The sequence below is a fragment of the Polistes dominula genome, unplaced genomic scaffold, assembly GCF_049000335.1.
Source record: "Polistes dominula isolate Pdom_NZ unplaced genomic scaffold, Pdom_raw_medaka contig_11, whole genome shotgun sequence".
In the NCBI taxonomy this organism is placed as follows: Eukaryota; Metazoa; Arthropoda; class Insecta; order Hymenoptera; family Vespidae; genus Polistes; species Polistes dominula.
The window spans coordinates 4261453-4280938 of NW_028301154.1; the positions used below are offsets into that span (position 1 = coordinate 4261453).

Sequence of the window (19486 nt, forward strand, 5' to 3'; positions counted from 1 at the left end):
AGAGGATAATGCCTCAGTTAAAAGGTGAATCTTGAAGAGAAAGGTACATAGATCATATGTAATGAGTTATTAGATAACAATATGCACTTGTATTAATTATTTAACAATTATTTTATCATTCTAATATTCTCTAATTACATTTCAGATTGTTTCTATGCATATATATTAGTTTAAATATTTCATAAGATTTAAGGTACATTAAATAGAAAATAATTTTGATTTATTATAAATTTATGTTTCTTTTTTTGATTAGAAATTAAACGTACACGTTATACATAATTACTCTAAAAATAATGAATAGAATAAAGAGAATGTAGTATCTTATAGTATAGAAATCATGTAGAATGATCTTCGTGTGAATCATGTATAAACGTTGTTGTAAATATTTTTAAAAAAATTATGCATCTCTGAAAGTATTTAAATTGTAAGGATTCTCTATCGATACATATTTTGGGAATTTATTCTTTCATATGCTGCATTTCATATTAGACATTTTTATATCGACAATTCTCTTCCATACGATTGTATTCTTTTATGCAAAACGACAAAGTTTTCGTAATATCTGCTTTATCTTTATTCAATTTATTACTTTTAGAATATTTATAAGTTATGTGTACATTTATTAGAAAAATAGAAATGATTTTTAATTTATTTAATAAATAAATTATCATATGTAGTTTGACCAGCGTGGTCATGAAGAAGGTCAGATTCTGTACGTGTAAGAAGCTATGATGACCCTTTTCATGTTCAAAAAAATGAATTAGCCAATCACAGCCAGTCTTTCGTCCGAATTCTTTAGTTTCATGGCGCTATTCGTGGAGAACACATCGGAGTGTCATCGTCTCGTTAAAATCAGGTAATTAAAAGATATTTTGTAGGTTTTACACCTTCCTATTATAATATATAAAGAATGTAAGGATCAATTTTGATTTTTTTAGTATATTTTGACAATTTTATGTTCCTATATCGTATTTTTAATCATTCAAAAATATTTCTTTATTATAGATGGAAAGAAGATCTACTGCGCATCATTTTCGCGCATGCAGTATTTTCGCGCCAGTCTTATGCGCCTGTTTTATGCACTTCAATATGGCGAATCTTTCGAATTTTTTAATCTGTCATCTGTATACGTGTTGCAGCGGATTTTGTTATCCCGTTAATTTCAGGTAATTGTTTCAATTAATTATCTAACGTACACCTTCCTGTTATATATATGGTGTTATATATAACGAATGTTATACGTGAGTTTTTTCATATTTTACTTATTTTTTAGCTTTCTAAGCATGGGAAGAGTTATAACACGAATTCACTAATCTTTTTTACCTTGTGGCAAGTTTTTTTATCTTCTCCAGATACGGCGAGGTGAGCATTATTTTTTTTAAGTATAAGCATATAAGCATATAGAAATACTACAGAAAGAGTGAGAGAGAAGGAGTGAGAGAGAGAGAGAGAGGAAAAATAAGAAAACAATACACTCGGCATATAAGCTATTATAAATGTGTATTTATATTTCCAGGTATTTCTCGAGTCGACGACAAAACGTAAACAGCCGATAACATAGGTATAATAGCCGAGCGTTCGACACTCCCGAGATCTCCTCTACCAAGGTTATGTAGTATCGTACCTCGTATTCGTCTTCTATCCTTTAACAAGACAACATAAACGAAAAAGAGGCGTATTAAATTATTTAATAATTTTATTTCTAACGTTATCTTTTTGATTTTAATAGTTTAAAAAACTTTTCATTGCATAGAATGGTATAAAATCTGGTTTATTTTTTATGTTACTCTTTATTAAGTTTGCTGATACAATTACTGTTTTATTTAGACAACTTTAAAGATTTTGAATTAATATTTTTACTAACATAACATACTTGATAGGTAATATTGCAAGCAAATAGTTGCATACTTTGATCAATTTCACAAATATTTAATAACTTTAACTTTTAATTATGTCAATTCTCATAGATTATTAAATTATTTTTTGATATTTACCATTGAATATTTTATCAAAAATATTCAAAGGTTTTAATGTGTGCCCTGCCTTCAGAAATGATTTACACGAAATATTGTAATATAGTCTTTAGTATGTTTCAGCTCTTTTCAGACTTTTTATTTAATTTTATTTTATACATCGTCATCCTAAGGGTAGGATACCCATCCTGCAATCATCAACGAAGACTAAAAGTAAGTATATTTTACTATCAAAAATTTCTATGATAACTTCAATGGATTTTTATTACAACAATGATATTAATTGTTCTTTTTCTTGTTATGTTTCAGAAAATCATTGCAATCGAGCGCATAGGCAATGAGGTTCTCGTGTGTTGCATCGTGTTAAAATAAAATATAAAAAAGTCGACAAGAGTAGATTCAGTGTTGATCGTCGCATGTTAAAGTTTCGTTTGCTCGGTTAAGAAACTCGCAAGTTTCTTTTATTCGGTTTAAACGAGTGCTCATCGTCATCCTAAGGGTAGGATGCTCATCCTGCATTCATCCTGCATCCATCAAGGTAGTATATTTTTCTATTAAACATTTTCTCAATAACTATAGTAATTTTTATATAACAACGATTTATATAATATTGTTTTTATTTGTGTTTCAGATCATCGTTGGAATGGTATATATTCACATTTTATTTATTAAATTCATTTAGAAATTCGTTTAACACTAGATTTTTTCACTATTTTTTTAAAATTTACAAACATTGTTTAAATGAAAAAGTGGGTAGAGGAGAGGAATTAATATTTATGCATATTTCATTACAGCATTAAAAATTAACATATATTTAAAAAAATAATACTATTTGTATTTTATATATTTATATATGTAGCAAAAAAGTTTGAAATGAATCTAATGTTAGTTGAATTAACTGCATGTAATGCAGTTTTATAGTCATTATTTGTGCATTGTCATCATTATCGTAAGGATAGGAGACAAATTGTGCATTCATCAATAAAGATTTAAAGTGAGTATATTTTGGTATTAAATAATTCTTTAAAAATTTTAATGATTTTCTTTAATAGTAATGATATTAATAGTATTGTAGTGCAATAGTAGTAGTGCAGTGTTTATAATGGTAACATCAAACAGCGTGCAATGCAGTCTTTGAATTGGTTGTAGAATCAGTGATCGGGCGAGTAATAAGTTAAAATCAAACGCGAATTAGAGTCAGTGTTGTTCGTCGAATAATAAAATTACGATTTCGCGATAAAAAAACTCATCTATGGTTTCTTATTTTCGTTTATATCGCGTTAATTAGATTCACGCGAGGTGCATTACCATGGTGCAATTGAGCTTCACCTCATTAGAAAGCATTGTAAGTATTCTCATTTTTATTAACATTTTATTTGATTTTATTTTATATGATTTTTAATAATATTTCAGATAACTTTTCGTTTTGTTCTATTTTATTTTACAGATATAACCATGGATTCTCTTCCTTTCAAAGATGTTGGATGAGTTCTTCGATGGATCTTCTTCAATGGCAAATCGAGTATCGTCTTCCATCGTCAGACTAAAATACTTGCTGCGAAGTAGGAGTGTTTGGGAGCCTTCGCAGAACTTCTTAAACCGTGAGTTTGTATTTGAAGTCCCTCCAGTGCTCAATCATGCCGAGGATGAAAGGTCCAAATCGGCACGAGTTACTGGTTGTAATTATTTAAATAAATTATTGACGAGCACATGAGTAATTCCTTTTTAGGAGTTATTCATGAAAATTGTATATTTTATTGTATGTTTTATTATTAGTTCAGGATAGGTTTTCTTGTCTCATCAGTTAAATCCATTTAATTAATAATGCAATTAATAAATGCACTCTCTTTTTTATTACGTGTTTTGTTCGTGGTCAGTAGTGATGAAATCGAGCATTCATTTACTCGTTTTCGTCCAGAAAAGCATGTAATAAATGTCTTACATGCATTGCTTCGTTTATAGTTTATATAATTGAGATTAATTTTGATATGTCGATACTTTGATATATTCAATAAATGAGCAAGAAGACAAACTCATTCGCGACCGATAGACTTTGGCAGTTAAGTGGCGGCTCAAAGCCCAGTTCTTTCGTTAGAACAGCCAACTTAATGAAAGGAGTCGTCCGAGGTTTTGAAATATATTCATTAACTATTTTAAATAATATTTAAAGTCATTATTTATGAAGTAACTTGTAAAGTCCTTAGTCGCTTAGATGAATTTTTATATAAATGTATTTATGTATTTATGTATTTATGTCTTAATTCAATTTTTTAGATCAGAATTTTCAGCTTCTAATATATTAATCTCCCGTTTCTCCCCCCATACTTTCTGCGTTCTCATCTATGCGTGTGCCCAGGTGTTACACGGATAGGTAAGAAACAGTTAGTGTGGGTTTAGTTTTAAGATTTTCCAGTATTAGCGGCTGTCATTGGGTTAGTGGTTGCACGATGTACTGTACACCTGTATGTGCGTGTTAGGTAGTGTGTATTGTACATTGTTTCGTGATAATTTTTAATTAATGCATTATTTAATACTTAAAGTACTGCTTATAGTTACTACAGTACATCTACAATTAGGTGCGATATAAAAAATACACATGGTTGTATTTTTCTATTTATATTAATTTTTTCTAATTTCTTTTTTTAAATAATCGTTTTGCATAGTAGAGTTACTGCATTTATATGTGGAAACTTTGATATACTTGTATGTTACTAGTATGTTATTATATACTAGTATATAGCAGTATTTTTGAATTAATCGATTACAGCAAAAAGTACGTATACCCATTAGCATATAAATTTATAAAACGTGGTTAAACTAGGGTGTCAGAGGTGCCCCGGGCATGCTCTCTAGTTTAGGCTTTTGCACCCTGGTGGTATGTGTGAGAACCGTGGAGTGAGTGGGTGGGTATGTATGGTTTTTCTTAAAATGGGTAAAAATATGGATAATAGGCAGGCAGGTAGCACCCTTTTTTGAATGAATGTGAAAACTCTAATTTTAAGTAGGTAGGACCCAGGAAAGGCATTAGACTTCTTGCTTCCACTCCGGAGTGGAAATTCCGCCTCCTGGCTTATACAGAATTGCTATAAAATTTGATCATCTCATTCTATTATGCTTGATTTGTTCATTTATTTTATGACTATTCTGTGATCTTTATTATGTATCATGATTCAAAGGTATTTGCAACCATTTGAAAGATTTATTTCTACTTCGATTTTATCTCGAACGAGATAGAATCGAATCAAATTCGCAAATTCTTTGATGCATTTGATACTTAGTTTTCAGTATTTCAGGATTAGCACTACGCACTATCGCGATTTCCTCTTACAGCTAGAAATATGTGATATAATTAAATATAACGAATTAATGAAATAAAAGTATTGCAAGAAAATGCATTAAATTTATTGCAATATTTATTTCAATTCGGTTTTTTTACACGACGTTAATAGTGCGAAGTGTTATTAGGTCATCGAGGGAAATTATTATCTGCTTGGACATTCGATTAAATGTTCTCGTGTATGGTCAATGAACTCTAAATTCATTGATGGTCCACGAGCTAGAAAAGTGAACGCGAAATGTAAATTAATTTTGTTATAATTGAGAACTAGAACCATAACAAAATACGAGTTTATTTGCAAAAGTAGTATGAAAAATCTTATCTTGTTCGCATGTAGAAAATGTCCAAATGCAGTTTTCAGGGAATGAAGAATGAAGAGGCATATGCCGAAGAGGCCCCCACATAATTGTGGCTGAAGAGGGTAACTACAGACTACTGAATTATTTTCAAAGGTTCAACATCATGTTCAAACCTTTCGAGAATAGTTCTTTAGTCATATTTTATATTTTATTGTATTATTTCTTTGCTCGTCATTAATTTCTAGTTGTAATTGGAGATGATGGACCATTCCATCTCCTGGGGACACCAAAGTCGTGTCTAAATCGTCAAAAAGATTCAGAAGTTTTTAGTTAATTAGAGACAAAGGCATGAAAATTCCCTTATTATTAAATTTTTAAGTTCAATTAACTTTTGGTGAATATTAATATAATTTCTCTTTTTGTTTTTTGTCTTTAAGATTTTTCACTGTAATCGTATTTTATTAAACTTGTAATTTTTCTTTTCTATAAAATAGTAGTTTAAAAGTATTTTATAATAATTAATAGATTTAATTTCTTTTTTCTGTAACGTAATATGTTTTATTTCCTTTTATATATATATATTTTATGTAAATGTAAAATCACGTGTTTAAATTTAAAATTATTGCAACAGTAGATAGACACTTGATAAAAGTAAATAGAGAATTCAATTGAAAAGTGCATCTGCGAATTGAACGATTCATATGTTAGGCTACTTTATATCACTTGATTGTATGATTAATATAGTTTTCTTTTTGTTACAGGTGATCTTCGTTGGATTTAACAACAAATCAATGACTTCTTTTTATAATATATGTATAAAGACATTTCTGAAGGCACACATATAAACTAAATATGACATATATACATTGCTATTTGATATTCTATAATTAAATATAGCTTTAAATATTTATTAAAATGTACCACAGATTTCGCATATTATTTTTTTAACAAAATAAATATTAAATCTACATTAATATTTCTTATACGCAGAAGAAGAAATGGTTCACTATTTTCTAACAGAGTCTCACAGTCAAGAAAAGTGCAATCGTAGAAAGAATGGTTTCGCTTCCTCGAGCAAAATTTAACGTCGTCTCATCGGCAAACGCATTCGTATGAAATGTGGACTAGTCCTTTGGAACCCTCTAGAGTAGAAAAAAGCAACGTTTATCCTATCTTTCATTCTTTTTTCATTCCCATCAGTCGTCTCCTTCCCTCCTTACCTCTCTCCCTCTCTAACCATTCTATCCTGGTCTTTGGTCCCCATACGAAAGGAACTTAAGGGCGAACACCAAGCGCTAACGTCCCTAAGGAACGATTCTGTCTTGGTCTGCTTCTTCCTTTCTTTCGTTCTTTCTTTCTTTCTTCTTTATCTTTTTTTATCATCTTTTTTTTCTTCTACCTTTCTTTTTATATTTCTTTATGGTATCAGAAAGTATGTCCCGTTGAATGTTCACGTTACTGTTCCATAAACAAAATCACTTCTATTTTTCTTATATCAAATTTTATTCTTCCTTTCTAACATCTTATCGATCTTATATAATAATATATTTTTTAAATAGAAATATTTCGTTGTAAAATGTTTTTCGTTATTAAAGGTATGATATTAATTGTTCCTTTATTTTTTGTTTAATGGTAAGAGTAAAAAAAAAAATGATTTCTTTAATCTCGTTCATTAATCGATGCGAAATAAATATACAAATAAACGAAATGACTAATTATTTGTATTTGGCAATGGTCTATATTGTATTGTATGTTAAAACATGTAAAAATATAAATAAACAAAAATATACAAAGGGATAGAGATAAAGAGAGAGAGAGAGAGAAAGAGAGGGGGAGAGGGAGATAGATTTATAGGAAAGGATAGAGTATGCGAATAAATCGGATGATAAGATTTGCATATTAGTAGCGTAACTGTCTCTTCAGGCAGAGTTTACCGCCCCTTTCATGTTGTGCCGGTAGCTGAGCCATTCGTTCGCATTCTCTCAACGAATTTCCTACTCCCGATTTTGACCAGGAGTTTTCCAAACCCTTTACCCAACCCTTTTCCCAAAGCATCATGGAGAGACTGAATCGAGCACTGAGAGAGAAAGAGAAAGGGAAAGAAAAAAGAAGAAAGATAGAAAGCTTCTCCGATAATCTGGCAAAAAAGTTGCCTACCTTCGAGTTTACATTATCAACTGAATGAATCAATGCTTTATATCATCTCTCTTTCTCTCATTCCTAATGCAAATTGCCGAGAGAGAAAATCATCTCTCGCGAGAGGTAGATAGATGGTCAATATAAATAAAAAAATAAATAAATAAAAATGAACAAAATAACGAAGAGAAAATTAATTTATTTGATACTTTTACCAAGATATTATCGAACTTAACGAATTTAACTTTAACGATATTTTACATTGCAATGTTTTATCGACAACATCGTTTTTCCCCTATACACCAACTTGTTTAATGATAATAATCTGCAATTATTTATTTTATTCCTTTTTGTCTCTCTTTCCTTTTCTTATTTTTTTTTGGGAGGGGGGGGGGGGGTTCCTTTTTTTTTTGCCATCAGAATATTTTAAATACGGGTTTTAAGTTACTAATCAATAATATCGTGTATAATCGTGAACCACTATCTATAACGACACACAATCACATTTCATTAACGATATTTCATTCCGATTAAATATCTCGTTTGTTATTATCTTTATGATATCTCGATATTGTAGATAATCGAATAGGGGAAATAACGATAAAAAAAAAAAATTGTGTGACAATTTGATAACCAAAATTCTCTTTCTCTCTCTCTTTCTTTTTTTTTAAGAACAACGTTTCTCGCGTTTCGAGTTTAAGCTTTTCTTTTTTTTTTCTTTTTTTCAAAGAACCATACCCACATTTTTGAGTCATTTCCAAGCCTCGACCCTCGACCCTCAATCCTCAATCCTCAACCTTCAACACTCAACTTCTACCCCCTGTCCCCTCTTCTCGCGCTTACATTACTTATGTAAATTCTCAAAGAAGAAGAAAGAAGAAAGAAGGGAAAAAAAAAGGCATCGTCCATTCTCATGCCAACGTAGCCTGCTCCTTTACACCCTCTAGTCTTCCCTTCCCTCCCTTCATCTCCCTTTGACCTTTTGGATAGAATGAAAAAAGAAAAAAGAAAAAGGCTTGTACTTTCATTGGTCGGTCGTTCGTTCCAAGCTAAAAACTCACCCTCTCAACTGGAGTGTAAGACTCAATGGTGAGGTGGGGTGGTGTGGGGTTAGAGGATGGTGGTGTGAAGTGAAAGGGGGAAAGGGGGAAAGGGGTCAGAGTAGAAAAGTAGAATGAGGATATGGATATCGCGATATCGAGAAACGTTATCCTGAAAGCAGCTTCTCACATTCACTTTCTCGAGAGAATATCGTTTACTATGAAAAAAAGAAAGAAAAAAAAAAATCACACCGAGGAATGTGTACTTCATAGGAATTTTTTTTTTCTTCTTTTTATTTGTTTACTTGGTTTACTTTTTACGATTGCATCTTTTTTTACATCGAATTCGAACTATTTGAAAGATATTTGATTTTTTTGATTTTTTTTTTTTTTTGTTAAGTTTGGTGAAAAAGGTTTCTAGAATTTCGTTGATGAATAAACGAGATTTATTTAATAAATAAATTCTATATATATATATATATATTGTTTTTATTTATATAATAATTAAATTTAAATAAAACTTTAAAATTTATACACTAAATTTTTTAGATACTTCAAAAAGTATAATATATAATATTGTATTAACATATGTTAGATTAATTTAATATTGATAATAATTTATTTTATTTTATTTTATTTTATTTTATTGACGGGATAATCCTGTTATTAAATAAAAAAAAAAGAAAGAATACAAAGAAGTGAATACAGTCAAACAAGAAAAAAAGAAAAAAGTTAATAAATAATATAAATATAAAGATATTTACAAAGAATGAAACAATGAATTAAAAAAATGAATAAATACAATTTGAAACAAGTTATGTTTATGAAAGTGAATGTGTTTATAAGGGATACACGTATAAAATGAAATAATTAAAATGAAATATATATGATTAGATGAAATAGAGATAGAGAGAGAAACTAGAAACGATGTGACACTCTTGTCACTTAAAAAGAGGATGACGAACGATCTTGAAAGTATATAAAACACCAATGTACCATTATATAAACGACACACATATATATATATAGAAAATTCTATCCATTAAGATACAATAACGGGCTCAAATATATGAATTTTTAATTTCTATCGGATATTGGGTAAACATTTTCGATGAAATAATAAAGTAATACTCGTATAAGTTTATGATAATTATTTCAATTATCATTAAAATCATCTCGCACACTATTACTTATTCTTCCTATCATCGATTTGCAACAATTGTTAGAATAAAATTAATAAAGAAAAAAAGAAAACGCGTGTTAACAGGTGATTGAACAAATTGTTTTCGATGATATTTAGATACTTAATAAATTTATATTATTAAATCAAACAATTTAATACAAATTATTTCACATGAAAAAGAAACATATAACTCGTTATTATCTTTAAGAAAAAAGTTTCTACGTAATTTAACAAAATTAATTAACTTTTTTTCTAAAAACTATAAGTCAATTAGAAACTGTATAAAAGAGATCAGACTATATTTCACTATAAGAGATACAAATACATTTTATTTTTGAAATACTGAAAAGAACGATTTAAAGAACTAGTGTTGGTCGACCCTTATAACAACATACGTATGTGTTAGTATTTTTTTTTTTGGATGGTAAATGGAAAAAGACAGGGACACACATAAACGACAAGATAGTTCGTTCTCTTTTTCTATCTCTCCTAGCACCCCCTCCCCAATTTCTTTCTTCCTTTCTATCTTTCTATCATTTTTTTTTTTCTTACCATCCTCTTTCTTCCATCTCGTCGAGACAGTAGCAGAAGCATCTAGCCATTCAGCACTCGCTAATGGATATTGCTCTTACTCCTTGCCCCAGCCACCAGCTGACTTTCGCAGGACGTCTACTCGCATTCCAGATAAATTAGAAGACCTCGGTTTTCCATCCCTCTCTCTCTCTCTCTCTCTCTCTCTCTCTCTCTCTCTCTCTCTCTCTCTCCCTTACTCTCATTCTCTCACGTACTCTTTTTTTTATCTTTCCCTTATATCTTCTCCCATATTCCATCTTCTTCTTCTTCTTCTACTTCTACTTCTACTTCTACTTCTACTTCTTCTTCTTCTTCTTTTATTTCTTTTCTTTCTTTCGAATCATCATTCCGTTACCGCGTGAACCGCAAAGCGCATTTGCATGACAAACGGTCGGCACAATGCATATTTGCGGCTTCCAATTTGCACACCAACCTTCTTTCCATAACTATATATATATATACATATATACATATATACAGGATATATTCAATTTTCAAGTGTAATAAATGACAAATTTATGACTACAAAATTATCGTATTATAAATCAATATAATAATCTACGAAATATGTAACGTAAATAATATATAATATAATATATAGACTACTATACGAATCTGTAATATCAAAAAGAATTCAATAAATAACTAACACACAATCATAAATTCCTTTACAAACTGAACTAACAATAAGCTTTGTCTTATTACAAATTGATTTCAAAACTTCCTAAAAAAAAAAAAAAAAAAAACACATAAAAGAAATAGAAAGATTAGTATAAAAATAATCTCAAAATCTTCTTCTTCCACATTAAGGTATTTCTACTCTTGTATCAATTATTATTATTATTATTATTACTATTATTATTATTATTATTATATAATATTATTATATCTCATTTTCTCATAAAATTGGTCAAGTTCGAGTTTGGTAGTAGTCGAACTCGTTTCAAGATACGAAAATGAAATTTTCACATCCCCCTTTCTTCCTCATATACATCCCACTCTCTTTCTCTCTCACTCTCTCTCTCTCTCTCTATCTCTCTCTATCTCTCTTTCTGATTCTCTTTATCCTCCTTCTCTCCAATCTCGAACGAAACCGTCAATATTAATCTACCGACGAACGCTCATGGAATTTCAAGAGAAGCTACTACCCCCTTTCCATCTCCTGGTTTCCCCTTTCCTCTTCATCCACCCTCTTTCATCCCTCCTCTTACTCCTCCTTCTTCTTCTTCTTCTTCATCTCCTCTTTCCTACAAACGGTCGAATTTTCGCGAGGAATATTAATTGATAAACGAACGAGCTGAACGAACGAACGAACGAACGAACGAATGGAAAGAACGGAACAGAACGGAACAGAACGAAATCTTCCACGATGCAATAAAAGGAAATAACGTTTCGTATTTCCGGTAACGAAATGATACACCATTGGCCGTAAAACTTGTTCAAGAGTAGAGTCTTCCTATCGATGCAATCAGGTTTCTTAGTTTGTTATGGTTTTTTTTTTTCGATTTGGTTTTTTTTTCAAGAGTAGAAGAAAAGGGGAGAGGGAGGAAGTTAAGGGGGTGCAGTGGTTGGGCTTTCATTTTATTTCTTCTTCTTCTTGTTTTCCATCTTTCTCGTAAATCATTTTCTTCCTTCTCTCTCTCTCTCTCTCTCTCTCTCTCTCCCTTTTATCAGAATGTTTCCGCTTTTCCTTCCACGAGATTTCGATAGAAATCTATTTCTTTATTATTTCTTTATTCCCCTTCTTTCCTTTTGTTTCTTTCGTTACACTTTTCTTAGCTTGTCGTTAACTACACGTTTCCCTTCTAATTGGTATCGTTCTTTTAACCCCCTCACCCCATCATCCTTAACTTGTTATTTTGTAATTAAATTGAAGAAAAAAGAAATGTACTTTTCTTTTTATTCTTTGTTTTGGTTGTTTTTGTTTTTTTTGTTTTTTTATTTATACGATTTTTTACATTTTTATTGTGAATTTAACAGTTTAATTATTAACGTTATGTTTGGTTTTATAAATTAATTACGTTTATTTGATCAATTACATTTGATATCATTTCATGATATTTCAATAAAGAAAATCATTTTCTTTCAATTAAATATGATTTCATTAACTTTTCGTGTTTATATTGTTTTAAACACAAATACATTTTATTTAATCAATTTATTTGTTATTAATATTACGTTTTTCTCTCTCTCTCTCTCTCTCTCTCTCTCTCTCTCTCTCTCTCTCTCTCTCTCTTCTGAACTTTTCTTTCTCGAATAAATGCACTTCCGTTTAATAGATAGCTACATATTTTGTCGCAAATGATGTGGAAAACTGTTAAGTTTTTAAAGTGTCCAAAGTTTTAAGATTCTTACCACTCCAGAGGTTTTTCCGACGACGACGACGACTACGACTACGACTCCCGATGCAATAAATCGAAGTTTTCCTAAAAGTTTAATATAAATAATAGAGAGTTATTGGCATTCTAGAGTCTATATACTTATACTACGATTTCTCATATTCTCTTTTTCTATTTCTCTCTTTCTCTTTCTCTTTCTCTTACACTTTTAGATGACTAGCCTCCATCATAAAGAAAAAGTTTCTTGAGTTATCTCAATAAGGAAATCGAGAGAAAAAGTATCGAAGTATCCCCAATCGAAGTAACTCGTTATTAAAGATCGAAAAAAACTCTAGCAAAGAGAAACAAACGGAGTAAAAAAGAGAAAGAGAGAGAGAGAGAGAGACAGGAGAGAGAAACTAACAAAACTCTTTCGTTTATCGATATTCGAGAGCTTCCTACTATATTACGAATTCCGAATGTGACTTTATCGTACTTGAGAGAAATTCATATAATTTCACGAGTAGTAATCTATATATACATATATACATATATATATATATACCTCAAATTACGAGGTCACTTTTGAAACTTGATCCGTGATAACTATTACTCATATAAGAACAAATTTGAACATCATGTACGTGTATAACTTTATATCATACATATACCGTAAATCATACATAAAGTATTATATAAGTATATATATATATATATATATATATATATATATATATATATATATATATATATTTTAAATACATTTATTTATTTTTATTTAATGATGATAAAATTGAATATGTATATAAACTTATAGATTGATATTTATTCTTAAATTTCAAAAGGGAAGCAAAATTAATGTAATTTATTATCTTGTAAATTAAAAATCAATATTTTTATTTCAATCCCAGAGATATATTCTACTTTAGAAAATAAAAAATAAAATGGAATGACTTCTTATTGGAAAATAAATTGTTACGTGAAAAAAAAAACAAAACAAAACAAACAAGCAAATAATTAAATTACAGGGAAATTCGAGAAAGATTTAACGAAATAATAATTAATTTATAAAAGAGAGAGAGAGAGAGAGAAAGAAAAAAGGAAAATATAAATAAAAAAAATAAATTGTGCAAGTTAGTTTTAAAGAGACACGTTCAAAAGAGTCGACAAATGAGATTTCACGAAAGAAACAGCACATTAGCTTAACGATTCTTAATAGCTCTCTTTCTCTCACTCTCACTCTCACTTTTTCTCTTATTCTCTTATTCTCTTTTTATCTTACCTTTTTTTTTTGTACCTCTTTTTTGTTCCTTTTGTTCAAAGTAGTTTCATTAAAAGACCGTCCGTCGCTTTAAACCTCGTTCGGTAACTCTCTATACTTACTGTCCACGGTAGGTTAGCAACAGGTACTGGACCCTAGCTAACACCAAGTGGTTTGGTTTCCTTCATCGCTTCGAATATAAAGGCCGCCAGTATTTTTAAGGTCAACTCTAACGAGATTTTTACAAATGAAATATTAATTTTACCGTCAAGTTCTATCCGTTTTTAGAATAAAACAAAAAGTCATTCATTTTCATATCTCTCGAATTGACTAATATTTCATTGAATCAAAATATAATTATCATCATTATTTATTTCTTCTTATACCAAAGCTTGATGACCATTTGTATATTGCATTTTTTTAAAAATGTCTTTACATCTAGAGACGAAAAATTGAGCCCAGTGTTTGTCAGAATGGGCAGAACTTTAAGGTAAATCTAATATTTTTACTAAACAAAACAATCATTTGATAATGATATGTGTTATTTGAATTACACATGATAGGATATAAAAAATCATTCGTTTTGTCATTGGAAATAATTTATTATCAAGAATATGTTGTATCTATCTATCCTATCTCTCTGGTAAGAGAAAGGGATGGGTATCCCTTGACCCGTTTTAACGCAACTAACGCATATATACACGAACCATTGATTATTCTAATAGCGTGGAAAATCCGGAGCTCATAATTACACGCTTCGGGATCCTACAACGCTGGGTTGAAACTTTATAGCACGATCGTGTATCAAATGTAATTAGCGTTGGGACGTCCAACGTTGTGCCCGGTCTATGACTAGACCATCTCTAGAATTTAATCTACGTAATGAGGAGCCATGGGTTTAAGAGTAACCTACCAGTTCACTATGCATCAAAGATATCTCTATCTTACTCTCTCACTCACTCACTCACTCACTCACTCACTCTATCACTCTCCTTATATATATAATATATTATAGATTATATTAATTATTAATATTATATACGGATATATTTATGTTTCTTGTATATCTAATGTTCTAATTTCAAATTTTTCGTAGTATATCTATATTAAATAAATGGAATATGTATTATAACATTTTATTAAGAAAGTTATAATATTATTCATTTATTATAAGTCACAAAACGAGAATAATTATTTTTGTTATTTTGAATATATTACATAAATGAAATATAAAAAGTTGATCGAATTTAATTATCATATTTATATAGATGAGAATATAAATATTAATTGATATTGAAAATTATTTACAATTGTAATTAATTAACTTTTTAACAAGGATCATGTTATTTTTAACAAATTCTTCCCCACTCCTCCCAACCCTGGGATATATCTACTTGATCGATCGAAAAATAAATTATATTATTTCTCTTTACTCTTCTTTTTTTTCTTTTTATTTTATTTTTTATTTTATTTTAAAATTAAAAGAAAACAACAACGTTGGCGAATAATTATCTATTTATTCTGTATTTTCTTTCCCCTGTGGGCCGTATAATAAATAAATATTTTTACAAAAATAAATTTTATTAATTCCTTATTCGGGCAATTACTAAAAGAATGAAAATCACGTATAAACCATTAACCATCTCTGTACAATGGCCCGAGGCCCCATAAGCTTCAAATAAACTTCATTTCTACAATCGTAAATATCATTCAATATATATATATATATATATATATATAAAAAAAAAAAAATAACAACAAGAAAAAAATGTCCATTTATATTCTTTAAAAATCTGCAAAAATATGATAATCGAATTTCAGTATATTCAATATTGCATACCGTTTTAAATATTTACCAAAAAAAAAATAAACAAATGATTATCATTTGATTAACGACGATACTAATATTCTTACTTTAATAAAACGAATATGTAAGGGAATAATGGTAACTGATTTTCGAATTAAGCGAAACCACACCGATGCTACCGTCCATTTTTTTATTTTTATTTTTTTGTCTCTTCTTTTCTATTTCCCTCTATACTCGTTTTTACTATTTTTTTGTTTTTTTTGTTTTTTTTTTTTTTGTTTCAGTGCTACGTCGACTTACAATCAAACGAAACGTTTGAGAAGTTAAAAGTGGTGGAGGTAGAGGTGGAGGTAGAAGTGGAGGTAGAGGTGGAGGTAAAGGTAGAGATAGAGGTGGAGGTGGAGGTGGAGGTGGAGGTGGAGAACGTGGACGCACAGCGGTTTTGCGTTCTATAGGCTTTACTAATATCCCTAAGTGCATCGTCAGCCGCTTCGTGCGGTCTTGCACGAGTTCCGCTACGATGCACCCTGCGGTACTACCACCCTTTCTCTATCTTTCTCTTCCCCTATCTATCTCTCTATCTATCTCTTTCTGAATCTCTAGCTATGTCGTCGTCTATCGTATCACTCACAAACGGGGAAAAGCTTTATCTACCTTCACCGAAATATAATACTCTTCCTATCGACTTTTCATTTCTTTTCTTTCTCTCTCTCTCTCTCTCTCTCTCTCTCTCTTTCTCTCTCTCTTTCTCTTTCTCTCTTTTTTTCATTTCTTTTCTTTTCTTTTTTTTTTTGTTGTCCCCTATTTTCCTTTTCTTTTTTTTCTAATAAGAAAAAAGTATAAAGTATTCACTTGTCTAGATTACTTTCAATATTATTTCACAGAAGTATACAAAATAAATCAATACGAGAGTTATCAACAAAATAAAATATAATATTATTACAAATTGATTTAAATCAAATATTTAATATAGTATTCAATTATTTCATTTGAAAGTGATAACAAGAAAATAAAAGAATTCATACTTAACATTCATAATTAACACTTTGACTAAATTTATTTGTTTCACTCAGGAAGTTACGATAGTATTTTTATTAATCAACATTTCATAGAAATTAATCTTTCATTCTCAATGTTCAATGTTTCAATGTTTTCAATGAGGCACGTTTTATTTCTAAGTGTATACAAATTAACGATAAGTGTTTAAAATACGCTTACTGTCAATTTTCATTCAACTTTTACAATTGTAAGTAAGTTCAAACACTCCGATCACATATGACCAACATGGCAATCAGGGTGTTAAAAAAAATAATACAGGGAACAATCATGCAATTTCAAAATTTTCATTTCGTATGGTATTTTGACAAAATATAGAATTATTGTCAAGTCCAAAGTTCTATTAGTATCTGAAAGATCAAGAATGATAATACATGGAAGATGTTTAAGTTAGAGACAAGGAATGTAGGAATACGAGGGACGACGATTTCGAAGGAACAAACTGGCCCAAGTTAGAAAGGAAACATACATAAAGAGAAAGAGAATGAGAGAGAGAGATAGAAAGAGAGAGAGAATAAAGGGGTAAGAGGAAGGACAATTCGGTCGTGTTATTCAAGATATTCAAACTGTACCAACCCACATCGGGGTTTCCTCGGAGGTGGCATTTAAGGATTAAGGGAGTTTAGCATAATATTATCAAGCAGTAGGGACAACACACACACACATATATATAATATATACACACACTTACGCAAACGTACACGCGATGAAGGGGGGAGGAGATATGTTTGTGTATATGTGTGTGTGTGTAGATCTGCCATAGGAAAGAGAAAGAGATAGATGTGGAGTGAAAGAGGAAGTAAGAGGTGGAATGGGTGGGGTGGGGGGTGGTTAGGTAGAAAGGTACAGGTATTATTCATGGATTACCTCACTTGTCTCGGCCACAATCCTCCCTAAGCCTCCATTAGAATAATTGCTTCTTCATCTTCGCGCTTACGCGGTTGCTGCGCTCGCTTTCGCGACGTAGAAACGATCCATCCAACCCTCAAACCAACCCCCCTCTCGCCCTTCATTCTCTACCTCATGTTCCACCTTTACCTCCACCCCCTGTTCCTCTTCCTCCTCCTACCGTGTTCCACCTTCTCATCTTCTGAATCCTCGGCACATCGTCTCGTTGTTTCATTCAACCGCATCTCATGCCGCATGTGCATCGGTGTCGTCTCTCTTTCTCTTATGCATTCTTCCATTTATCTATCTTTATCTTAGTCTTCCAATGTATGTATGTATTTATGTATGACTTTGTAATATGTGTGTGTGTGTGATTCCATATGTATTCGGTAGTCTTTTCTTTCGCCTTAGGTACTTTTTCCAACCACCAAAGAGAACATTTCTAAAGTACTGTACTACCTTATATATATATATAAACAATATATATAATTTAATATATTAGGATGAAACAAAAGTTCGTGCGTTTATTGTATTGTTTAAACCATTCGAAAACACTTGCACACCGTCTATGCAATCATACTTAGCTATTATCAGTTATTTTGAGTAAAGTATTCACAAAAAATAAAACTTTTTTTATATAAATAGTATCTTTAAAGTATAGAAAAACAAAATTTGGCATTGTAAAATTGGCAATATAATAAAAAAAAAAAAAGAAAGAAATAGTTCCTAAGAACCGTGTTCGAAAAAAATCATGGCCTCGAATAAGTTAAAATAGTGTAATTTTTTTGTTTGCAGTCAATAAAAATGACTTTATATGCAAATGAAACATTAAATTAAAAAATCACACGAATCATTTTGTTTCACCTTAATATTATTAGATTTAACAAAAAGTTCTGTTCGTTTTTTAGAATAAAATAAAATAATAATACATTTTACATACTTTGAATAAACTTTATTGAATAATTATAATTGCTATTATTGTTTTTGACTTCTTATCAGTGTAATAACAATTGGTATATTTCATTTTTACAAAATGAATCATTTTTGAGTAAGTACTAATAAGACAAGTATTAAATGGTATAATAATCACTTTAAAATAATAAAATGTTTTATCTTCATTTTACAACTGTTTCTATTTAAAAACACGATCCGTTCTTCTCTATTCGTGTCTAATATAAATTAGACATCAATGGGAAAGATTAGATTTACGAGGAACACACAAAACGTCTTGAACAATAATATAAAGGATAAAAAAAGAAAAAGAAGGAAGAAGAAAGGACTCTCATTCGCATTCAAAGATCAAACTCGGCGATAGCAAAGAAGAAAAGAATAAAAAAGAAAGAAAGGAGGGGGGGGGATAAAGTACAAGGAATAGAAAGGGAAGGATGGGGAAGGACGAGAAGGAAAGAGAAAAAGGGTCTAAGAGTACTTGGTAGCAAATGTCGCGTGAAGTGCGATTTTCAGTAAGCGTACTTAGTAAAAGGATCTTTTTCTTTCTCTTTCTTTCTCTTTTTCAAAGATTCGATAATTCTCGTTAGGCTCGTAGAATAAATTGCGTGATGGGTGTTGTATCGTATTCTTATAAAACAGCACTATCTACCATCCCACCCAATCA

The 19486-nt window shown here is 30.2% G+C and overlaps 1 long non-coding RNA gene across 1 annotated transcript; it reads left to right on the forward strand.

Annotated features, from left to right (window-relative positions):
• Nucleotides 1–1359, forward strand: LOC149030601 (uncharacterized). Its single transcript, XR_016178563.1, has 4 exons — nucleotides 1–43; nucleotides 678–856; nucleotides 1006–1166; nucleotides 1274–1359. It is a non-coding gene; the product is annotated as an uncharacterized LOC149030601 (long non-coding RNA).
• The last annotated feature ends 18127 nt before the right edge of the window (nucleotides 1360–19486 follow it).